This window comes from Rattus norvegicus, chromosome 12, assembly GCF_021556685.1.
Source record: "Rattus norvegicus strain SHRSP/BbbUtx chromosome 12, alternate assembly SHRSP_T2T, whole genome shotgun sequence".
NCBI lineage: Eukaryota > Metazoa > Chordata > Mammalia > Rodentia > Muridae > Rattus > Rattus norvegicus.
In genome coordinates this window covers 31,654,791-31,680,752 of record NC_141545.1, presented here as the reverse complement: position 1 = coordinate 31,680,752, position 25,962 = coordinate 31,654,791, and the positions used below count along the sequence as shown (strand labels likewise).

The 25,962-nt window shown below is 42.9% G+C and overlaps 1 protein-coding gene and 1 long non-coding RNA gene across 11 annotated transcripts in view; one reads left to right on the top strand and one right to left on the bottom strand.

Moving 5' to 3' along the window:
• The window catches only part of Auts2 (activator of transcription and developmental regulator AUTS2), a 1,090,556-nt gene that overhangs the window by 531,281 nt on the left and 533,313 nt on the right, over positions 1-25,962 (bottom strand).
• LOC134481283 (uncharacterized) overlaps positions 3,739-25,962 on the top strand; it is a 37,333-nt gene continuing 15,109 nt past the window's right edge. For 2 of the 3 annotated variants that reach the window (XR_015634770.1, XR_015634771.1), the window contains exons 1-3: positions 3,739-3,986; positions 10,594-10,722; positions 12,078-12,221. This is a non-coding gene — a long non-coding RNA (uncharacterized LOC134481283). Of the gene's footprint in view, positions 3,987-8,143; positions 8,208-10,593; positions 10,723-12,077; positions 12,222-25,962 lie in introns of those variants that run through there. The other variant, XR_015634772.1, reaches the window with a different exon arrangement.

Sequence of the window (25,962 nt, the reverse complement as noted above, 5' to 3'; positions counted from 1 at the left end):
AAGGTATAGCTAAATGTAGACAAGGGTTATGAAAAACTTTGGAGTTAGAAGAGATGGATGTTCATGAAGATGTCATAGCAGCAGCTTTTCTAACTTAGTCAGGTCAAGAGAGACATAGGGACACACCAAAGAGTTCAAAGGACTTGAGCGACTGCACTCACCTCCCAGGGATGTTCTTCAGAAGACAGCAGCCGCATGGCTCAGACATTCAAAGTCTTGAAAAATCTCAGGTTTCATTATAAGTCAGGGAATTCGTTTATTTGGAATTTGGGCTACTATATGAAAAGAGAAGCTCAAACAAATACCATTGGATGCATGGTTATAAACTTACAGAGCAGGAATTCCAGAAAGCCTTCACTGCTTGTACCAACGAAAGAGTCTCATTAGGCATGCAGATTGCTATAAATTTGAGGACAACGTGGTTGCAGGGTGAAATTCAGGGTACCCTGGGCTACAAGGAGACCATGTCTTTAAAAGGTATGTGGTTGGGGAGAAGAGCTGGGGATACAGCTCACTTGTTAGGGGGCTTGTGTATCATGAAACCTAGCACCAAATGAACTGTTCATGGTGGAATGTGTCCCCAACTCCCAACAATATGGTTGTGGAGCAGGAATATTACAAGTTTTAGGACATCCTTGTCTACAGGAGGATTTGGAGGATAGCCTGGGTTATATGACACCTTTTCTGAAAAAAAAAATCATTCTGATGCATGTATGTCTATGCGTGTGTATATGTATCTGTATACGTATACTTGCATATATACATATACATATATATACATATACATATACATAGTCAGTCAAGGGTACAGACTGGAGATAGCAGACTGAACATCCTTAGTGGCGCCTGGTGGCTTAAACCTATAATCTTAGCACTGAGGAAGCTGAGGAACGCTGGATTGGAGCTCAGCTGGTAAAGTGCTTGATACCACACATGACACCCTGGGTTCCATTCCCAGGAATGCATGAAGCTGGTGAGATGGTACCCACCTGTAATCCTAGGGAGGTAGAAGTTAGTGGATCAAGAGTCCAAGGTCACCACCCTCCACAAGGTCAAGGCAGGGTACCCAGGGTACATGAGGCCATACCTCCAAAGACACTAACAATGAAGACAGACGTGAGAGGCCATCTTAGAAGTCTCCTATAGACTGCGCCTGGAAGAAACCATGAATTTTCAAACAGGTACGAGCGACGTGCTGCCCATAATTTTTACACATTAGCCAAATGCTGACGGCCGGGGAGAATGTATTATTCAAACGGGGTGCACGTCTGGTAATCGAAAGGGTGAGGGGGAGATGCTGCCTTTAATTTTAATGTGCCTGGCACGCGGGAGAAAAATTACTGGCATCTGTATGTGTATGTCTGGGTGTTTTCCTGAGACATGTGTTGTATGCAACTCTGTTTATTATCGGTAAATGAAGCCAAAAGCTAAGTTGAAAATGAATGCTAAATTAAAAACTATATAAAGCAGAGGGAAGTGATTTAATTAACGGATTATAAGTGAGATGTTGCAGAGCGGGAGTGAGTTTGCGAGCAGAAATGGGGGGGCTGAGCAGGGCGGGAAACCGGCCTCTTCCATTTATTTGCTTAGAAACACTAATACAGGCACAACGTGTTTGCCAGTCTTCAACCAGAACCTCAGAGACAGTCAATAAACTCGCTTAATTAAGCCACCAGTTTGGAGCACAGAGTTCAAAACAAATTGCCTTCTGTTTCACAGCAAATAGGAGGAAACACAAAACACACTATATCATCTGAAAAAAAATTAATAAACCAACTGCTTGAGTATTTCAAAGACTTCTAAGTACAAATTAGGTGCATTTCTCCTGTGTGGGTATGACATAAGCTGTCCTGGAAATACAGCAGCCAACTTCTGAAATAAACCAGTGTTAAGTAACTATGGGTCAGAAACAGCCGCACTGTGTGCTAGGTGCACTTATATCTGCCACCTGGATTTCTCTTAAGAAAATGTTTTATGTGTTAGTCACTGGTATAATAATTCTATATTATGAAAGATAGGGCCTCTGTCTATACAGGGAGGCATGGTTGTGTTGGTTCTTGTGCCTGTGGCGGTCAGAGAATAACTTAAGGGTGTTTCTTGGTTCTCAAGTACAATCTATTTTTTTTTAAAGACAAGGTCTCTTCTTGTCCTGGGCTTGGCCAGATAGGCTGGCTGATCCAGGAGTCTAAATGACTCCCCATCTCCTCATAGATCGGATGAAAAGCAAGCTGAACTACTCATTTCTAATTCCTTGTGTGCATGCATGTCTGTGTATGGGTATGTGCACCTGAGTGCAATGCCTTTGGAGGCCAGAAGAGGGCACTGGATCCCCAAGACTTGAAGGTATAGGCAGTTGTGATCCACCCAGTTACGGGTGCTGGGAACTGAACTCTGAACTTCTGGAAGAGCAGCTAGCCTAGCATCTTCACTGCTGGGACACGTCTCCAACCCTACATGCTGTTGCTGCTGTCACAGTTGGAGTTATTGTTTTCTTTCCACCTTGTTTTTGTTTTTTGTACTAACCTGCATCCAAAGGAATGAATTTTGTTTCTCAGAAGTACTTTACCTATTGAACTATCTCACAGATGCGGAAGTTAGATTTATTTTCTAAGGCCACTCTAGAAGGGAAAATTAAAAGCAGATTCAAATCAGGACTATTAAATGCAAAGTCTGTGGTGTTTCCTTCTGGCTATCTGTCCTCTTCCCAGGGTTGATCAGAAAAGAACCTGTAGAAAACAACTGCCCATCAACTGAGCCACCTCCTAGAAGCTTCCTGGAATCAAACCTATGATAATATGATAAAGAAAGTGACAGGTATTTCCATAAAGGACACAAGGGGATTCCCATGTTAGTTTTCAAAATGGAAATGTCTTTAAAATTGTCAACTTTGGATAGTGAGCTGGCTCTTCAGGTAGAGGCGCTTGCTACCAAGCCTGATGATCTGAACTGGATCTCTCCGGTACCAACAGGGTGAAAGAAAAAAATTCAACTCTTCCTGCAAGCTGCTCTCTGACCTTCATATGCAGGTTCCAGCACAAGGCGTCCCCAATACAAACAAATATAATAATAAATAAAATAAATAATCAAAAACTACATATTCAAAATTCAATAGCATTTCACATGAACCCAACATTACATATACATATACATATACATATACATATACATATACATATACATATACATATACATATACATATACATATACATATACATATACATATACATATACATATACATGCAATACACTTCCAACTTAGTGTTCTCCATGGGTACTTTTTATATAAAATGTCACATAATAGGATGGAGAGATGGCTCAGTGGTTAAGAGCACTGAGTGCTCTTCCAGAGGTCCTGAGTTCAAATCCCAGCAACCACATGGTGGCTCATTATCTGTAACAGAATATGATGCCCTCTTCTGGTGTGTCTGAAGAAAGTGACAGTGAACTCATAAATAAATAAATCTTAAAAAAAAAGTCACATGATTCCAAATTCAATGGTCCTCTTAAAAGAAGCTACAACATGCAGGGAATTAGATCCACATTCTTCTCAGAAATTCAGAGATTTTAATTCTATCAATATTACTTCTGTCTATCCAAAAACAAACCAAAACAAACAAACAAAAACAAAAACAAAAACAAAAACAACAGCAACAAAAAAAAAAGATTTAGGAACTTTTGTCATGCAAAACAAACATTGGAACATTCCAATTCTTTTTCTGGAATTGAATTCTATAGAATGGAAATATATCCAAGTGTTCTCGGTCGCCATAGGTCATCGGAGCTAGGTAACATGGAAAAATGTAAATGTCCCAGGAATTCATCCGAAGTTCCACACCCTCACCCCATAGTGGACTAGAATCTGCCCCATGAGCTGTTGCGTCTATAAGTAGATGCTATGGCTTCAGCAGTCAACTTCAGTACTTTCCCCAAACTACTAGAAAAGCACAGAAGAGGGACTGGGGAAACAACAGTGGAGTCCAGACTGGTAAGAGACGATGGTATTTTTGTTCTACAGATTAAGCACTGATTTGTTCCCTAGTGAACACTGGACAGAGCAGACATCCTGCTCCTACAGAATCAGCCTACAAGGCCTTTCCACCTGTATGTCAGAAGCCTCCCTCACAAGTCCCAGGCCGCACCCACACTCTATTTCTATCAGAAAACGTCTGTTGGATTTAATTTAGTGATTTCTTAGTAAAGAACACTTCATCTTTCTTTAAGGAAAAAGAAAAAGAAAGGCCAGCCCAGATAGTACATGCCTATAATCTCTGAAGTTGGGTAATAGAGGAAACGCCATTAAAACTTCCAGGCCAGCCTGGACTACATGACACCCTGTCTCAAAAAGGCAAAGATTAATTAATTAAACATTAAACCCATGGGGTTGTGTGTGTGTGTGTGGTACAACTCAGTGTGCTAGCACGTACATGTCACATTAGTTACTTTCTAATGCTGTACTTAAAGTATCATAACCAGAACAATTTATAATAGAAAATCTTAACTGGGTTTATGGTTACAGAGGGTTCGAATCCATGACGGTACAGTAAAGGCGTGACACCAGGAACAGTTGAGAGCTTGCATCTGAAAATCCTCAAAAGGAGGCTGACTTCCAACATCTGGCCCCAGGACACACCTTCACAAATAAGGCCACACTTCCTAATCCTTCAACCAACTGAGGACCAAGTATTCCAATGTACGAGCCTCTGGGGGCCACTGTCATTCAAACCAACATGCAAAACAGAGACCAAAGTCAGATGCTGGGTGTACTGCTCTCTCTCTATCTCCACCAGCCTTATTTCCTGCAGACAGGATCTGGAACTAGCCTGATGACCATTACGCCCCAGTGGCACTCCTATAATCAACCCCTACAACGCCGTGGTTATCGGCACATAAACCACGAGTGTAGACTTCACATTGCTCTGAATGCAGATCCACAGGCATGAATAGGAAGCATTACCAGCCACTGCACCATCTTCCTCACGCCAACATGAGAGTTTGTAGAACGACAATTTGGAACTATCATGATTAAAAAAAAAACAGCTCTGATTTAAAAAAAAAAAAGGAGGGGAGGGTTGTGACTGGGGGAGCTGTGTAAAGGAAAGAAAATGACAAGAGGCAAGGAGGAGAGAACAGAGGAACGAAAAGGGTACGGTCTTCATGTCTGGGGTGAGAGAAATCCTTGTGCTTCTCCGTTAGTAATGCTAACACGGTCTGGCATGCCTGGGAGTAAATCGATACTAAGTGCAGTCCAGGAGAGACTGCCATCTTACATGAAGCTCTGGCTGCAAAACAGACACAAAAGACACGGGATACTCTCCGAGGTCCTCAACAGGGATAATCTCCATGCCTGGAAGCTCCTCTGACATTGACTTTTGCTGCCTCCTGGCCCCTTCTGTACCGATTCCAGCTGCTTCCCCTTCCTCCACTTGCTAATCTCTTTGTCCCCCTCATCCTTCTTACCCCTCACCTCTCTTTTGTGCTTTGTCTTTTCTTGTTCTTCAACTCCTCTTCTCTTTCCTACGCCCCTCTCCCCACTCTCCCTCCCCCTCCCCCCTCCTCCTTTCAGAGGCACATCAAGGTGTCAGAGATGAACCTCCACCCCCCACCCCCGCCCAAGTATTCAGAATAGGGATGAATCCCAGGCTAGCCCCAGGACAATGAACACAATGAGTATGTGTAAGATAGAGTTTATAAGGATCTGAGCTGGGCTCTCAAGGGACCCAGGCAGAAGACTTCAAATGTTGCTGCACTTGGGAAGTGGACACTGGTTTCCTGATTAGATCCTATCACAACTATTTCAACTGTTTCCTTTCTTCTCCCACTCACCTCTGCCTCTGGCAGCAGACACATACATAAAGGAAATGACAAGGGACCCTCTCAACCCAGCCTTGTCCCTTCCAGAAGTGTCCTTTAGAGCCATGAAACCACTAAGGCTTTTGAATTTAGATAACTTTTATGGTCAAGGCTAAAAAATACTTTGCTGGGTAATAGGAAATGCCATCTGGAACCCACTGGGCAGTCATAATTTCCATGTATAAATAGAAAATATAAAGAGGACGTCTTATCTGGGTGATTTAATACATGTCTCTGCTTATTACTGTCTTCAAAGTGCCTTTTGCACAAATCTGATTTCGACTGTGCAATAAAGATTCATTATCCCTTTACATAGCAGCCTTTCTATTTCTGTGCAGGATCTAATTAGGAGAATACCGACTATTCTACAAACAGATGCTAATCGTGGAGTGGAAACACTTTCATTTTACAGAGAAGACAGTGCTGAAATTTTACTAAAAAAAAAAAAAGCCACATCTGCATATAGAACAGAGAGTGGGAAGAGAATGGGGTGAGAGGGTAGCTGGCTATTCTTTAGTCTTGACAATAAGCCAGTATTGCTGCAAATAGCCAGAAAATTACTATAAAGTTGGAGTGAGGGAGAAGGTGCATAATTCAGTCTCTACACCTTAATGTAATGTTATATTCCTGTGCGTTAGCTTTTCACTTTTAAAAATCATGTCCGCCATTTTCTTTCTGCTGGCCTAATGCAAGCATCATTATGGCTATAACACAGAAGAGGTGTTATACTAAACAATGCCAGGATTAAAACAACGCCCCCTTTACCTTTTAGAAAAACAGAGCTACATACACGGCTGTAAGGTATCATGAAGAAATGATACTAAAATGACCAAAAAGACCAGCTGCAAGAGGTACAGTGGTTAGAGGGTCATACTTGGTCTCATTATGGGCACGACTGAGAAGCAATTTAGAGATGTGCATATACTTAGTGAACAATTCTTGTACTATGGTCCAGAGTACATGTACTCATTTATGACCCGCATTTCTCCTCTGCCATTTGCTTCCGCTTTTCAACCTGGTTTCCTGAGGACCAAGGAGGGATTGCCACCCTCTGTAAGTAGGGTAGCCTTTTCCCCATTTTCTTCTTGCACAGTCTAGAACATCCCACAGCTTGACCTTCTGAAGAATTCCCACCTGGACATCTTCTAAATGCACACGTACTGTCTTTTCTTTGTTACCAATTGACATTTCGTTCATGAATTTATCAAAATAAAACAAATGACTCCCTACTTTCCACCATACAAATCCAGATTCAAGCACGTGGTCTGACTGAATTTCCAAATAGGCCACCCCCCCTTACCCCCAAAGTACACCCTCCTACTGTTGAGGGATGGTTTTGTGAACGGTGTAACCACATACTGATTGCTGTGCGCAGAGATCTGGTTTCAGACCCGACTTGGGCACTGTCGTGGTTTTTGGGGCATCTCCCGGCTCAATGATATGTAAAGACTGTTTTCCATCGCCTCTGATTAGTTAGTAAAAGAGCTGATCGGCCAGTTAGCTGGGAAGAAGCAGGGCTTCCAGTCCCAGTCAAGGGGACAGAAGGAAAGAAGAGAAGGAAAGAAGGAGAAGAACCAGGAGAACTTGCGATGAGGCCATGATGAGGAAGAAAGGCCATGAGGACACACATGGACCAGACTGAACGAGGGCAAGGCTGAGATGCAGGCCAAGGACCACATCTGGGAAGTAGGTAGCCATAGAGGGGTAGAATAGCTCAGGACCTGCTCAGCATAGTGCCTGCAGCTTATTAATAAAGACACCTGGCAGGCCTCTGTGTCATGCATTTGGAAACTGAAATGGGGTAGACCGGGCACCGAAATGCCCTGTCATTCCACAGTAGTAAAAGGAGTGAAGAAAAGCTCCAGGAATTAAGTTTCTACACAACGCCACAGGGATAACTAAGAATGTTAACCTGTAAACTGCAGCATACTCAGCTACACATGTAGGAAGTGAGGCTACACTTCGAACTCACTGTGCTCTGACTCTAACACCTATACTCTGTATTTTTAAAGGTTTGTTTATATTTAGTATGTATACGGGTATGTAAGGATACCATAGGGGTCAGGAGGAGGGGTTGGATCCCGTGCAATTGGAGTCACAAAAGGTTTTGAGCCACCAATGTGATGCACAGAATCAAACCTGGGTCCTTTGGAAGAGGGGCCAGTGTTCTGAATGACTAAACAATCTCTCCCACTTTATGTACCACAAATGTTCCCGTTCTTGTGATAACACTGGGAAATAAGCTCATTATTATATCTTATTTATTATTGTTGGTGTCTTGCTTCTTCACAGTTCTACCAAGAAAAGCAAAGGGAAAATTTTATTGTAGAAGTTTTTCCTCACGGCTCCAGATTTGGTAGGTTCCCATAAACTATAGGAACCCTAAGTAGACCGTAAGAGAAAGGACAATCAGTCCTGACACACAGAAGAGAAGGAAGACGTCACCAAGACACAGAATACTGGTATCTTCTCTGTAGTGGTCTGAATAAGTATGTTCCCCATAGACTCGTATGTTTGAATGCCTGGTCTATAAGGAGTGTCACTGTTAGAGGAGGTATGGCCTTGTTAGAGAAAGTGTGTCACTGTAAAGGCTTTGAGGTCTCACATGCTCAAACCACACCCAGTGTGACCCATGGTACCTTCTGCTGCCTGTGGATCAAGGTGTAGAACTCCCAGCTCTTTCTCTAGCACCATGTCAGCCCGCCATGATAGTGGAATTGAAATTGTAGGCCACCTCCAGTGACATTTTTTCCTTTGTTCTCATTATCTTCGTGTCTCTTCATAGCAACAGAAACCCTAACTAAGACACCACCCCTTTTCAGACAATCCAAAATAACCCTTGCTCCTAGGCACCCAAGATGAACACCTGGCCCCGGCGAACAGTTGATGACACAACACGAGGAAATCAACCGAATTTTGAAGATCTTGAAAGAACAAAGCCTTCACTAATGACATTTTAATGAGGAAATACATAGGCTAATTACTGTAATCTGGCTGGTCTATTAAAAGCCTACACCAAAGAGAGGAGCATATCTGCTGATTCAGGACTTACTGAGAGGTTTCCTTTTTAGTTTTAATCACTAGAGGGAAGGAAAAATAAGGAAGCCACACTTCAAGGTCCAGATCTATGCTCAGATCTGAGGGGGGGGGGAGGATTCAAGAAGAACAATCAGGGCAAGATGACAGCTCTTCCAGTGAGCGTCTCCCCAAATCCCAGACTGACGACATAGTAGTTCAGAGGCCTGAGTGAACTACTTAAGGAGGCAAAAGCTGCTTGAATGGCTTTAAAGCAAGGGACAGCTTAGGTCTTGGAAGATGCTGCCCTGCCAATACCCTTCATGGCAGCCTCCATAGAGTATGTATTACTCCAGAACGCTGCTGCCTTAATGGCGGCAGGAAAACCATCACCTCTCTGTCATTAACCTAAGAACCGCGTTATTTTATTTTGATGTTACTGTTTTCTAAATATTTTATATTACATTTTACTTCTGTGTGTGTGTGTGTGTGTGTGTGTGGGAGAGAGAGAGAGAGAGAGAGAGAGAGAGAGAGAGAGAGAGAGAGAGAGAGATTGATTCTGAAAATTGAACATGAGTCCTCATGCTTGCATAGCAAGCACTTTCCCAATTGAGCCATAGACTGGAGCCCAAGGTCACTTTCTTAGGAGGTTGATAAATCTCATATGTGGTAGTGGAATGTTACACCATTTTTTCCCCACTGTGTTTTTATTTATACGCTTGTATTTGTTAAAGAACAAAGGACAAACAATAACATAAAAATATAGAAAAAGATAGTAAGGTAATAGTCTACGCATCCTAATGTAGACATCCTAATGTCTCCTGTCCAGGTCAGGCCCAAGTCTGTCCTAACTAATATCTACCCACATAGATACACAAGAAAGTCTGCATTTCCAACTGTGAAATACATTAGGAAATGACAGTAGGCAGTAGTCATGAAAAACCATCTGAACGAAAGCCGGTGTGCATAATGGTGGTGAAATAACACTGGTCAAGGGACCCAGGAGAACAGCTCTAAAGCCAATTAATTAACCATATGTCCAACAGCAAGTCGCCTAACTTCCTAGATCCCAGGTTTCTCCTCTGCAAATTAGGGGTCCAGAACAGATGGCCTTTAAGGTTCATTATACTGAACCTAATACTCCAATTCTTCCTCTAGCAGATATCCAGTTCAATTTTATAGTGTTTAAAACCCAGCGTAGAAGCCACCTCACTCAAGAAGTCTTCCCTGATACAGCTAACAAGAACACAGTTGCCTGTGCTGCCTGGTATGATCCAGGAAAAGGTTCGAGTTCAAAACGTCAGGACACATCTCTTTGGCCTTGGAGACGTCACTTAAGATAACTGACCTTCGATTTCCTAAAGATTCAGGTGAAAACTAGCACAAGTAGCAGCTCATTCTTGTTAACTCAGAAGGCAATTAGGCTGGAAAGATGGCTTGCTCCTCTACAGGAGGAACTGAATGGCTTTCTAGTACCCAACTGAGGTGGTCTGCAACCAGGTGTAAGCCCAGCTTCAGGGGATGCGACTCTGAGGGCATTTACACTCAAATGCACATACCCACCCATCAGCACACACACATACATGTATGTAACTTAAATACAAACCTTTAAATCTTTTACGACTAAGCTAACCCTGGGTGTTTCTCCTATTGTACAGAGCAACCTATTTTTTTTTTTTTTTTTTGCCTTCTCACCCCTCTCTACTCTTTTTGCGTCCCCACCACAGACAAAGTAAAGACGAAGCAGAATGGATTCCTATGAAAGAAGCTGGCTGTGTTCCTCGACTCATGTGTTTCATAGAGCTGCTAAGGGACTACACTAGGTCTCTCCACCCCACAGTCCTCCAAACATCCAGGCAAGTCATCTGGCACTAGCTGAGCACAAGTTTCCCCTGAAGAGTTAACTAAGAAAGCCCATTAATAATTCCAAAACTGTAACGGGGAAAGCTTAGGTTTGTTCAAACTGCAGTACTATTCTCTTACAGGATGAGACCAGGGGTGTCGTCATTTTCTATCAATTAGCAGAAAGTGTTTAGAAAATAACTAGTGAAAAGCAGCATAATAATAACTGGTATTTGCGCATGTGTGTACATCTGTGCATGTGTGTAAATATGGACCAATGTACATAAGTTAGTACATATACAAAAATGAAAAAAAAAAAAACCCTAGCATTAGCACAGTGGCGCAACAAGTAAAAATAACGGGTGCATATATGTGTGCCAAATAGAAGAATTTTCAATTACATATCCCTCTGCTCTAATTTTTATGTGAGAACTGATGTACAAAGAAGGGGTAACACAACAAACAGCAAACAAAATAGGTTCTGTCCCCCGTGGAACAAATGTGTATGAGCATGTCTCTTTAGGTACACAAAAAGAGTTACCTTAAGTCATGTCACATAGAAGCGTATTAATTTCCAACATGGTATTCTTTTATCCTTCACTCAGTGTATCAGTCATAATGACTACTTCACATATGCTAAGTGTAAAGAAAACCTTTTATTCTTTTTGAGACAGGGTCTAATATAGCACATGCTAGTCTCACGCCCTCTCTATAGTTGAGCATAACGCCGCACTTCTCATCCTCCAGAGTGATGGGATTACAGATACACACCATCACACCCAATTGACATGTCAGACACAAGTAGTCTACCAACTGAGCTGCACACTTAAAAACGTCAACCTCATGAGAGAGCAGCACAGTCAATTCACCAGCTAAGAGCTCTAGACACTCTCACGAAGGAGAGAGAGGTTCAGTTCCCAACCCCCATGTCAGACCAGGCAGTTCATAACTCGAGCTCCAGGGGCCTTAACATCTAACTGCAGTCACGTACACGTTTACAAACACACAAAGGCATACACATAACTAAAATAACATACAACCTCCCGAGGTGAGAATACAAGAACTATGAGGACCTTTAATCTGTTATCCTAGCAGATTTGCTGACCTCAAAAGATAAATAGGAAACTTCACCCAGACACCTGAGCTATTGGTTGTAATCAATGGAGGACCATGAAAAAAGAAGTTTGATTCTGAAAGCCTCCTGGAGGAAGTCAAACTTATCCGCACTGCATATTTTAACTCATTCCTGTGCAGTGGAACCCACGGAAGGCTGTTGTACTTAAGGACCTAGTCTGTGCATAGCAATACATACACACACATCCCTGTAGACTCTGCCGTAACTAATCAGATCTCAATTATTTCTATTCAGCTGCTCCAACCAAAGACCCAGAAGACTAGAGAGCAACAAGGTGTACGAGACCATGATGTGCCCTGAATCCTTCCTGAGCTGCACAAAATTTAATTACATCCATTGTATTTAGTATTCAAAATATACTGGCAGCCCATCTATTCGGTGAGAAACTTCCTACCGTTCCATTCCTTGTAGCTTTTATGCTAAAAGTGTATGTATGTGTTGGGGAGTGTACGCCCTTCCCCTGGTCCCCGACAAGGAGATGTGAGGCCATGGAAGCTCCGTTGATTTCCCAAGCCCAATTATTTTATTGTGTAACGCCCTCCTCAACAGCGTACCTGCTACCTAGGGATGGGGGATGCCTAAACACTGTGTACTTAATGGAGTCCCTAAGCTGCCTCAGTTTCATTGCTTGTACCTAACAGGCTGTGATTCCCGCCTGCAAATATGTCAGGGCTCGCTCTTCTCTCACTCTGCACCTTTGCTGCAGACAAATTGGGGTGGGGGTGGGGGGGCAACAGTGATGAACGGGCCTGATGATGAGTCCTGCCGCCACAGCTCCATTACGCCTCAGGACTGTCTTACTTAAGAGCGACGCTGCCTCATTAATCCAATTCAGGTGTTTCTTTTATCCACATAATGGCAACAAGAGGTTTCCTTATTTCTGTGGGCAGCACTGAATAGCAGGAACCCGCATACTTTGCAGTAGTTAACAGGCAGGCAGACAGACTCCTCGAAAGACTTCGGAAATTGACTGCCCAGAGAATATTTTGGGATAGAAAGTACAGTAGGAAGGCAAGAATTGAAGGAAGGCAGGAAGGGAGGGAGGGAGGGAGGGAGGGAGGGAGGGAGGGAGGGAGGGAGGAAGACTTTGGGATAGGTTGTGACAGGTTAAAGACAAACTTTTAAGAATTCTCCAGTTTTCTCCCATCATTTTGCTTGGGTTTACTTCTGTTCTGACTTGGGTTTCAGTGTTGAAAATGATTCTGATTTCCAAGACATTACTGTATCAGAGCGCCCATTTAACTTTCCCACGCAGGCGAACACTATCGGCGGCCCGTCTTCTTCTTATATTCAGCACTCACGTTAACGATCATGTCTAATTGATCTTTTCCCAATAATTAAAGCCCTAGGGGAACATGGCCTTCGTAAAAACTTCTACCATTCTGCATTCAAACTTCTTCCAGAAGTAGCAGTTACTTTAGGACAGTCATCCTGCCATTTTGCAGAGGCATACGAAAATGGGAACTTCAAGAAAACACAGACGCGGGGATACAACCCCCAAAACAGAGGTATCAAGCTTCCCTCTACAATATGAGGAAGAACTGGCGGCATTTATATGAGCAGGTGTCAAAGCTAGCTAACATCAAGAGGTTTTCTTCTTAAGGCCAAAACCCAGAAGACACACTTTTGACATTTAGCTCCAGGTGTCGGGAGGGAAAATATCTGGGTCCATGTGCTAATGAAGTTCCCATATTCTTGAAAGAATTAACAAATGAGGAATCTCTAAGACCATCACTCTAGTCCTCAGTACACACACTCCAGGGCCTCACCTTGACCTTGACCAGACTTTAGACCTTCTATAATGGGTAGTTTTAACTGACCACCTTCTTACAGTTGAGATTAACCAAGGAGGAGGTTTCGATGAAGGGCTCTCTAGACAGATGAGCTGAGGCAGGTCTATAAGGAGTTGTCTAATCGCCTTATCACCTGTGAGGAGATCCAGGCCACTGTGGCCCATGGTCTCTGGCTTTGGGATGTAGATAAGAGTGGAGAGAGCTAGCTGAGGATGAATACATACATTTCTCTCAGCTGTTGAGTGGGAATGTGATATGATTAGCTGCATCCAGCTTCTACGGCTGTGCCGTCCCCACCACGATAGATGGTGACCTGGAATTGGGAGCCTAAATAAATACTATCCTCCCTGGGTCACTTTTTACCAGGGTGCTTTTAATCACAGAACAAACTCTAAACTAGGATATAATCTTCAACAATTTCAGTATTTCTGGACTAAACTCGGGCCATAGCTTATTTCAAAGGTATAAGGAGTGGGGGAAAAAGACTATGGAAACATCCTTCTGTCCGATCACGCTTACCATTTACCCAGGCTATAACCTGTACCAGCGTTCTGTAGGACAGTCAAGGAGCTTATTAAATCAAGGGCAAAGCAGGAGAAAGAGCTTTAGATACTAGAAGAGAGAGGAGGACGCCCAAGAACTGAATTCATTATGTAAAATTCTGCACTGAGAACAGAGAAATTGTAAAACTATTTGAGAACATGATAAAAGATGATTAAGGTAAATTCTAGGCTGGGTCTGAGATTTAAATAACCCTGACAGCAGGTTACACGATTCACTGCACTCTCTTCCCCAGAGGCGAACCTGTCTGCAGGATCAGGGCCTGGTGCCTGCCAGCTTCATCACAGTGTCAGATAGTGCTAAGAGGCGAGTTTCATCTGAACAGTGCCCTCTATAGGGTTTAATGGAGCCTTACAATTGAATTTTTGGGTAAAATGCTCATGACTTGGGCTCTGAAGTCAGATTGTTCTTAAGTCCCAGTCTGTGGCTACTGGGTGTATTTCGGGGACTGAGTTCATCTCTTTAAAACTGCCGAATGAGGGAGGAAACTTGTAAAATAAGGGTGCTACCTACTGGGTAGGAGAGAGCATTCAATACAGTATGCACTGTGCTAGGTGCACTGCAAGCTCACATCAGCCTCGAATAGGACTCAAGCTTAAGGGCCAACTCCGGAGGCCTGGGACAAAGGTATGAACATGGGAACCTGGAATGAATAGCTAGCACCTCTAAAAATAGAGTCACAAAAGTGACCTAGGGAGGCAGAGACGGGAGGATTGCTGGAACTTCCTGGACAGACACAATGGCTGAATACATGCTCCAGCCTCAGGGAGAGACCAAGTCACACATAAAAACTGAAGTGGATGGACAAGCAACACGGCTCAACACGTAAGGGTTCCTATTGGCAAACCTGAGGTTCTGAGAGCAATCCTCAAAACTCATATAGTGGAAGAAGAGAACTTGTTGTCTAGTCATCCCGTGCATAAAGTGCCAGTACATGTAACTGAAACTGTACAGTGAGATAGACATTAACTGAGAGAGCCACCCAGCATCAACCCCTTATGTGAACATGCGGGGGGAATATGCATGCACACACGCACACACACACACACACGCACACACCATATAATACAAATCTGCCTGCACCTTTTCCTCATTCACTCACAACATTTATTATATATAAGCATAGAGAAGCTCAGATATATTTAACTATTGCTTTCAAAGCAGTTTCCCCCCATGGAAAAGTGCAAGTACACAGTTGTGGGAGGATGCGGCACTGACAAAGACTCACTATATACTACTTGATCCTCTGAGGTCTGGATACAGCCAGGCTTGGTCCCCCGATGAATGAGGAAAACTCACGGGTGCCTAGCTGTGAGGACCACCATGTTCTCATCGATAGGGCTGGTGACGGTCCCAGCGTTTGCTCATACTAGCTTTCCTGACTACCGTTACTATCTATCCGAGGGCTGCTTTCTTTAAACTCAGGCCTTGCCTGCCATTGCCTGTGGGCCTGAACGCAAAGAAGAAAAATGAGAATGAATGTCAAGAGCCTCCCTTCTCCACCCTCTCTCTTCCCCACCCCATGCCACTCTCTGAAGTACAGCTGCATCTGCCTGTCTTTTTAAAACCTCAGCAGTCTTGGTGGAGGTGGAGTCTGAAGGGTTCCTTCACGCCTCTTAGTTTTCACAACTTGCTGTGTGACATATCCCCACCAGTAAGGAGTTCCCCCCCTTTTGCTGACAAGTGAGAAATTAGAGTTTAAACATGCTAAAGGTAATTAGTGCCAGAGCCTCCTTAAGGTCTCTGGTTCATCTCGGGGAGCTTGGTGAGGTGGCAGCTTTTATGCTATGTCTGGTTGAGTACTGCGGTCTCTCTTTGCAGCTTCTCACTTTCAGCATCTGTGCTAAGTTAGTGTAACTTTCCAATTAGGCTGCTATTAAATACAGACTTTGTTTACTCAAGGTTTATCGCAAGTGACTGGGAAGAAAGGCCATGAAACTTTCATTTCGAGCATTTGCAGCCACACACTCAAAAATCAATATTCTGTTTGTCGGAATTAGAAAGCACGCACTGAATTCATACATTTCTCAATAAACTTTATTAAGGACAGGGATGCTCCCCACCCCATGCTATCAATAAGAAGAGGCTGTCTTGTAGAGGGAAAGAACAACACCTGGTATTTTAATAAGCTATGATTTGGTACTTTTACATTTATTTTATGTGTGTGTGTGTGTGTGTGTGTGTGTGTGTGTGTGTTTCCCTGTGTGTCCATGTACTTGGGGAGCGGCAGTTATAGGCATTTCTGAGCCAGGCATCTTGAGTGTAGGAGGATTGAACGTTGGTCTCTGTAAATAGGACTTAAATGTTGAGCCATCTCTCCCAGCACTATTACTGAGCACTTTAAGATATTTTCACCAGATCTTTTTAAGCAGACTTAGGGTAAGGCTTCACTGGTCTAGTTTTTCTTTTATGAGGGAGACACAGTGATGTAGAACTCAGGATTTGCGACATCAGATGACTTAACAGTTAAGGTAAGGAATTAGTTTCAAATCCAAGTATTATCAATGACTTTTTTTGTGCCTCATACACATGTGTACTCACGCGCGCGCGCGCACACACACACACACACACACACACACTTACATATAAATATGAATACACAGTCTATAAAATTAAACTAGCTGAACTAAAATAGTTACTGATTGGAAAAAACTTGCCACTAATATTATAATTTAATAAACCAAGGCACTTGGTTCTCAACTATACGAGAGTTGATTTTTGCAACACATGCCTAGAAAATAGGATAGGAAAAAAAACTGCCATTCTGGTATATAAACAGAGATGTCCACTTGCATCCCTTGGGTTTGCCTCTTCTGGAGAGTAGTCAATCGCATTACCTGACCAGCACATATACTGTGCCATTGTGTCATAAATATCAAAATGCAGTGTTACAGAGCTTCCTAAGCATCCTTGGTACATTATACTTAAGTTCAGTGTTTGAAAAACACACTGTACAGAGAACTCTGGAACCAGGAAACATTCATTTCAGTTACACTTTACTTACACTGTTCTTAGATTTTACAGTTGGCCCTCATTACACTTTTCTCACTGTCATAAAATACCTTGACAAGGCAACTTCAAGAAAGAAAGAGTTTAGTTTAGCTCATAACTCCAAGTTACCATTCATCAGAGCAGGGAGATAAGCAGGAGCTTGAGGTATCTGATGATGTCATACTGGCAGGAGAAAAGAAATGAATGGCTATATGCTCACCTGCTTGCTTGTGTTAACCTTGACTTGTCCACTGACACCGTCCGTGACTCCCTTGCCTAGGGAATGGTGCAGCCCACAGTGGGCTGAGTCCTCCTACATCCATTAAATCACCATCGCATGTGATTCAGTTAAAATTACACATCACATCAATATTTTTAACCAAAAACATGAAAAGCTACACAAAGTATGACATGGGTACATGTTCTATACAACTGTGGTTGCAAAGCTCACCTTTATTTTGACCATTGCAAGGAGATTAGAAAATCCTGTACAGAACAAATTCTATAGGAAGCTGGAGTCGCTGGTAACACTAAAAATGTAATGTAAGCTTAAAGACAATTCACATATCAGGAAAAAGAAGAATGTTTTAAAATGGGGTCACCCAGGGAAAACGCATGCTAGCTTGTTAAAATCTGTCAATAGCAGGCTTCTTGACCGATCACATTTCCTCAGATTCTGGCCAATTTTCAGCCATCTTTATAAAATTCTAACTCTATGTGGCCGTCCTGGTTACATACAGGAGGAGCTAGAGAACCAGAGGCTGAGGAAAGTTAACTGGAAGTTCTATCTACACAGCTATGGGGATCCATCATCCATGCTGAGTAAAAACCTTTTAAGGGTGGCCACTTTGGGGTCAGCCCACCCCTATCAGTATCTCCTTACCTACACTCTGCTAAGAAGTCCGATAAAATCATTGGTTCCCTAGGGTAAAATTAGATAGAATGGTACTTTGTTTTATCTTTGGGACCTTTGTTTACATCTCCCAGGGGGAAAGAACCGAAACAATGACAAGCAATAAAACTGGCAACTCAAGGGTTTACCAGATGTCCCTGCTTAGAGTAATCGGCCCTGGAGAGAGTTAGAAAAATATTACACAGGGAAAACCTGTTATTAGAATACAAAAATTAGAACTCAGCCCACTCCAGCCTGTGCTGTCAAGACTCTCACTATCCCAATGTGTCTCAGCAAAAGTGCAGCAGTGAGGATATTTCTACAATAGCTGAGTAGGCAAGAGACAATTAAAGAATGCAAAACAGCTGCTGGGAGAGGAGAGGCGCCAACTGGCAGGGAAAAGACAGCGTTATACTAATTATCATATTATAGAAAAAAAAACGAGAGTACCCCCTCTTTATTCCTTAATGTTTCATATTTCTTGTTCCATTCAAACACCCACCTTGGCAAACTATATCCTAGCAGGCATTATCTCGTAAAGGGTTTAATTTGAGTAAATGCCAGTCAATGCTGATTAAGCTATCTTTGACTAGAGCCTCAAGTATGGGATAGAAGAGGAAAAGGGAACAGGACCAGAGAGGAAAGCCAAAGGGAACAGAAGGGCTTCTCATGGTAACGTTTATTTGTATTGTTAACACCTCCCTCAGTTGCCTCTTAGACTCCAAAGGGATCTAAGGTGGAAAGATGATCACTGCCAAGCTGGACAACCTAGGATCCATCCCTAGGACTAACGTGGTGAACACGGTGGAAGGACAGAAATGACTCCCACAGGTCCACAGGTTGTCCTCGGACTTCCATACTCTAGCGCTGTGTGTGTGTGTGTGTGTGTGTGTGTGTGTGTGTGTGTGTGTGTGTAAATGTTACAACATGGGCATTCTGATGGATATTAAGCAACCATCCTGAGCCATTCTTACATGAGAGACCTCAAACCACAAGTAACACACTCCAGGCCAAAGAATGCATTCCAGATAGCACACCCTTGTCTACAAATGGCTTTGCCATTATTAGCTAAAAATACCGCCAGACTGACAAGACGTAGGAGACGATGGCCAATATTTTTCAAGGAATAAAGGTAACAGCTTAGGCCATATATGTATCGGGTATTAGTGTGTGCATTATTGTATTAAAAAGCTGAAGGGAGATTAGGTCTTGAAGAAAAGAAGCTTTATTTACGTCATGGTTTTAGAGGCTAACCGCCCCATGGACATGGCCTCTGCTGTAGGCATTACTGCAAATGGTGTAGTAGTCAGAGCTCAAACAGCTGCAAAAGAGCACGTCCATAGGCAGATAGAAAGGAGGAGGGACCAAGCTTGTTCTTCTCATACCAACCTTCTCCAGAGAACTCAGCAAGGGGGTCCCAAGAGAACTTCCTCAACTCCTTCTGAAGGAGACCCTCTGATATCTAAGGAACTCTGACCAGGCACTTCAATGTTCAGAACTGCCAATTTCTTCATATCGAAAAGAGAGCTTCAAAAGTGCATGGCCCTTGACAGCTCACTTGATCTATATACAGTCCTCACCAGGACTTTCACACAGAACCTCAAAAAAATGAGGGAACAGAGCTACAAGGATACTAGAGAAAGTTAAGTGTTCAGTGCCAACACTTCATATGTGTGGTTCCATACCACATAGATGTCTACACTCATTTGTATGTAAACTAAAATACAGGCTAGCTATACTCATTAGCCTTCAAAACGCCCGTGACACATGAGATATGTCCTTGGCTGTCTTCCTTTGTACCAAGTCAAGAGTCATGGAAAAAAGACTGAAACCTATTCTTTCATTAAACAGGAATGCTTCTCTCTAAATGGGTCTATAAACTACTGCATTGCTGGGATTCAAGGTCACCGTGGGAGGTACACTTCTGCACAGCAAAACCCAGTCCCTCTTGTCCTCCTCTTTCTTGTTTTCTTTTTTCCTTCTTTATCAAGTGTTGGCCATAGTATTCACTATTCCTGTTTTTATGATGTCTGTTACAATTGAGCAAGCATACACATGCTGCGTGTGTGTGTTTGTCTGTGTGTGTGAGTGCACATGTGTACTTGAGTATCCAGGTGTGTGTATGCATGCAAAGGTCAGAGCAGGATATAAGTGGTCCCCTCAACTGTGAGGATAGGTCTTACAGGAAATTGGGAGCTCTCTGTTTTAGATAGATGGATGGCCACCTAGTTCCCAGGATCTGCCCATTTTTTGCCTGACAATGCTGGTGTGACACAGATGGACATCATATAATCTTTATAGTTTATTTATATCATTTTGATTCATTGTCACCTAATCATAATCACCACAGTCACTTAGAGGCCCATTCTTCGGAGGGATAATGGACAAGCCTGTATAGTCAGCGCCCCTCCGACCACAGAAAATTATCTTTACAACATGCTACTGTGTTATCTGACTATCACTAGTGGCCAGCAATTCTGGTGGTTCCAGCATGATTCTTGCATTCTCTCAGACATGTTACTCAAATTCTCGTAAAGATACCTTTCCTATAGACAAAGACAAATGTATACCCAAACATATAGACGAATAACTAACAAAGGTAACCAATTTATTGGTTATTTCCACTAACTGGCACAGGCATATAATAAAATCCCCTAACAGTAGGGCACGAGACACATATTTATAAGATGTCAAGACTGAATTTTTGATAAACACTGTCAAGGAAGCTAAAGGGACACCAGTCATTGCTCCCATCATTTTAAGCACATGGTGTAGTCAAACAGAACGGGTCTTACAAATTCCCAGCTGGTGGGCAGTAGATTATAGATGGTCTGGGAGCAACTCAGTGAAGTTCCAATGCAACTAAGGCCATTTCCCCATTGGGTCAGCAGTTTACATCTTTCCAAATGTTCTTTATACATAAAGAAGGCATTCGTCTGTTTCACATCCATGTGAACAAGTATGTAGTAAATGACTTACACGCTGCTGGTTGGGAAGATGGCTCGGTGGTTACAAACACTTGCCATTCTTCTGAAGTGTTTGAGCTGGGTTCCTAGGACCCATGTCAGTCACCTGCAACTCTAGATCCAAGGGAGCTGATGCTGTCTCTTGGAGGTATCCACACTCATAAGCACCTAACAGCCACACCCAAACCCACAGACATGCATAGACACAGACCTAAAAATGAAACACACTTCTAGGAGACAGCAGAAGATGGAACGTGAGAATAGGAGTTGATTTCGGCCCTGTGTCTGAAGACTCAGTGCTCGCCACCATGGTAAAGACCAGGTGAAGTCGGGAGAGCAGGAAGAACACATGGTCTGGGACCTCACACTTCGGCCGTCCAAGAAGTAGACAGGAAATGCTGGAGCTTGCCAAGCCTCCTCCTTTGCCCCTGTCTATTGAGCTTGAACCTTACCCCATCCATGGGATTGTACAAACACGTGATGTTCAAGGTGGGTCCTCTTCTTCCAGGAAAACCTCTGGAAAAACCCTCACAGACACGCAAGAACTGTGTCTCCTAAGTGACACATTCAAATCTAATTAAGTTGACAATGAAATTAACCATCCCATCTCCTGCTCAAATCCTAAGACACTGCCAACCTTGTTAGCACCTTGGGCCTTCGCAGCTGTCTTCCTTTCGAAGAACCCGGGCTGTGGAGCCAGGCTCTCCCTCCAGCAGCATCAGTATAATGAAATCATAAATCCTACATTAACGAGGGTACGTACGCGCTGCACGGGGAAATACCACCTCCGCTGACAAACATTTCTCTCGTACAGAAGCACTTAGCAAGCGCTGGAATAGGCATTCAATGATTGTCATCTGGGTTCACTTTCATATTCATGGTAGATATGCATATTCATAGCAAGCCCCGTGCACGCTCTCAATAATTGTCAGAGTATTATCGTTACTAATGAACGGTACGGGAGGAGGAAGCGAATGCGAGCCCTGTCACCACTTCGATTAATTCTCAGGGTTTTGATAGTAATTGTTTATTAAGAATCTGGATTTATAAGCATGTGTTTGATGTACTTAAGTCTTAGATAACCGGGCTGGCAAGAGGAATGACAGCAATAGCAATAACAGATCTTCTTCAGGCTTCTGGTGACCCAGGCCACGCCTAAACAACTCCCTTTCTTTGTTGTGCGCCCACAAGGCCATGAGGCCATACCTGACTTCCAATTTTTCCTCTTACGATTGTATTCATTATTGATTCTTGGGTATCTGGAATTGACAGAAAAATCTACTGACGGAAAAAAAAATTAAAAAAACAAAAACAAAATGCCAGCTCAGGAGTTTTAAATACTAGGAGTACGAACGCTGACTGTGACAAAGGTTCCTAGGGAGAGGACCAAGGATGGAGTAACTGTCCTACTCTACTGAACTTTGTTCTTTTTAAAAGATGGCTTCTTTGCTAGAGGACAAAATTTGCCCAAACGAATCTTTGACTACAACCCACTCTGCCTGTGCCTGAAAAACAAACTTGGAGCAGGGCTACTTTTCAGCAAAGTATTCTAATTCAAGGCTTGTGGAACTGCTCTCAGTCCATTTACATATGGTCTACAGAGTAGGTGTGGAGAGAAGGAAAAGGAGGAGGAGAAGGAGAGAAGTGAGAGAGGGAAAGCAGAAAGGAGGGAGGAAGGAGAGGGAGAGATAAAGAGGTAGAGAGAGAAGGGGAGAGAGGTGTGGGTGAGGGGAGTAGGGTGGGAAATGGTGGGTGAAGGGATAAAATAGGGTGGGAAACAGATATACAGCTGACAGAGCTCGAACATTTCAGTTTGGATTCAGATTTACAGAGGTTACTTCGCTCCTGCTGCCTCAGTTTCCAAACCCAGAGATTAGGGACAAAGGAGCACATTCAAATGTCTGCTCTGAGGATAAATAGTTACAAGAACGATGCAGGCTCAGTGCGGGCTGACAATGGTCACCATTACTGCACCATGGGTTTGGAATAAGTGAGTAGCTAACTCTGTATACAGGAATGGTGGTGAGGGATCAATACAAACCCCATGATGTGACAACCAATACCCAGTTTCCCAGAAACTGACGAGAGCTAGAAAGGCTATAACAGAAAGCACTCTTTACCTTAAACAGAAAGTAGTCTCTAAATACTGGGAATTTTTCTCTCTCTCTTTTTTTTTTTTTTTTTGGAATTTTCTTGATACCATACAGCCCAGAGTAGCCTCAAATTTACTATATGATGCAGAATGAGCTAGACCTTCCGATCATCCTGCCTCTACCATCTCAGCGCTGAGGTTACAGGCATGTACCACCACACCACAATGGAAACGCGGTTCTACAATGGTCAAGCCAGCGCCAAATACAAATTACCTTTTACCACCATCTATGCCCAATTTTTAAATTGTATTTAAGCATTATCATTAACCCATATTGTTTTTGGAAATCCTTTAAAACTAGATGAGAGATCATTTGCTTGTCCGAGACAAAGTCTCATACAATTGCCAAGGCTGGCCTTGGACGAGTAGTCTTCCTGCCTCTGCCTCCCAGGTAACAGGGATGACAGGCCTACCTGACTGCATTCTGCACGTGAAGTTTCAAATGGTTTCTACAATGCTCCTTCCTTGTTTGCTCTAAGCATAAGTCTGACAATCTCACAGTATTCCTGAGTTGGCAAGCGGGGTGGGTGAGTGCCATTCTGCTTTAGCTCTGACATTATTTCAAGAACAATGCAGATTTCATATATCATTCCTATCAATCAATTCTGCCTGCTTCCGTTTCCTCACGGGGAAAGGCTCTAAAGTGCTAACATGGTGCAGGTTTGACTCAAGGTTATTAAAACTTAGAAAATCACAACCACATGCAACTCCAGGTCTAGGAGATCCGAGCCTTCTTCTGGCCTGTAAATAGGGGACAGGGGTGTGCACACACGCATGCAAACACACCCACACAGGTCTTTTTTGCTAATGCACTTCAATGTCCATGAATACTAACTGAATACTTAAATCAGTGGCAATTCTCTCTCACAGCTACGTATGGATTACAACTAAATTCCTATTTCTGACCTGAGTGTAGATTATGCCAAATGCTGGCTTGAAAAGAAAGCACTGAATCAAAGCATCCAGTCTAGAATCATCCACCTCAATTGAAAAAGAAAAGAAAAATTAATATTGTCGAGAAAAGGAACTTCCAGGTTCCCTCAGGGGACGCAGTTCTGACTTCAGAAAAGACAAAGCCGCCAGGTCCTTCTTCTCTGTCACCAGCAGATCAGTGAGAGGGAATTTCTTCTATGCTTCAGAACGGCTTTGGATCAAAAGAGCGAGAGACTTAAAGAAGCCTCAAATCTTTTAATACAACAAAAATCCTGTCTCGTCTAACAGAAGAATTTCATGTTCAGATTCCTTGTTTCCCACATGTATTCAATCACTCGCAGATGCCTATATATAAAGACAATGTCAAGTCTATTCTTAGAACAAGGTACAAGCAGGAGACTGGCCGGGGCAGCCATCTTCTTCTGCTCTAGTCAGGAAGACAGACAATGAATGTAAACATCACTGTGTGATCAGGATGTAGCTGGCCTGGCTCAATCGTGCCATTCTGTGGACCGATTCTTGCCATGGGAGTTTTTTATTTTTTATTTTAGAAGAGGGCTTGGCTACAATCAGGGAAGGTGGTTCCCACAAAGAGCAACTGAGAAAATGAGTCTTCTAATTAAAGACCTTTTCGATGCAATTCCTACAAGTACAAGTTAAATACAGTGCTCTTTAAAGGACACTGTTCAAAACCAGTACTTACACATTCATTATTGAACGCTTTTAATGCCACTAAACTTCCCTTATGAGGTCATTGAGAAATGGAGCAATTAAATTACCTGATATCTGGGGTCTGAGGCAGAGAACTCAATGTGTTTAAACAGACAGAACTTAGGGCAATGCTACCAGACCCCTAAAATGCATCACCTTCACACAGAAATAACAGCGGCAGGAAAAGCTCTGTGATGTTCTCCACTCCCAACCCTCTATGCAGCAAATCATAAAGCCTAAAGACAATTTTCTGAACTGTCAATGAAGCAGACATGAGACCCTCTTGTGAACAAGCCACGAGGAAAGGCCTGTCCCCAAAAGAGACTCAAAAGAGAAATGATCACAGGAAAGACCCAAGGACCAAATAGGTTTTGCCACATCACCGAAAGTAGATCATACCCCCATTGTCTATCTACATTTCCCCAAGACTGTCTTCCTTCCATCAGACTGACATGTCTACATTGGGGAAGTTACTTAGCGGTTCTTCTAGTATTCATGAAGCCCTAGGTTCGGTCGCCAGCACTGTACAAATAAATGTGGTAATTGACAGATGTCAATCATCTTATCTGGGAGTTGAAAGTAGAAGGTTCAGAAGTTCAAGGTCTTGCATCGCAACATAAGACCCTGTTTCAAAATTAATTAACACATAAGGATGCCTCTTTAGGTTTCCCTCTTCACGTGGAATTTATTAAGTGAACTCGTGTCTTATTATCTTGCTGATCTGTTTTGGAATACAAAGGCCTCAAAACCACCAATCCAAGATGGATACAGAAAAGGGTTTGCTTGTTTGCTTTTCTCTGTTATGTCCTTAAACAACAAACTTGTTTATGAGCAGACGTAAACTTTAGATCAATAAGAAACTTCAGTAAGATACCTGTTTTACTATTTTTCTTTAAGACATTTCTAATGAGAGGCTGGAGAGATGGCTAAGTGGCTAAGACCACTTGTTCATGCATGGGGACCAAGTTTCCGCTCCCACCTTCTAAACCATCTGTAGGACTACTGACCTAACATCTTGTTCTGAGTTAAAAGAAAAAGTCCAGGCACTCACTTGATACAGAGCTGCCTTACTGTGAGAAAGCCCCAAGTTTGATTGCCATGTGGGCACACGCCTGTTACC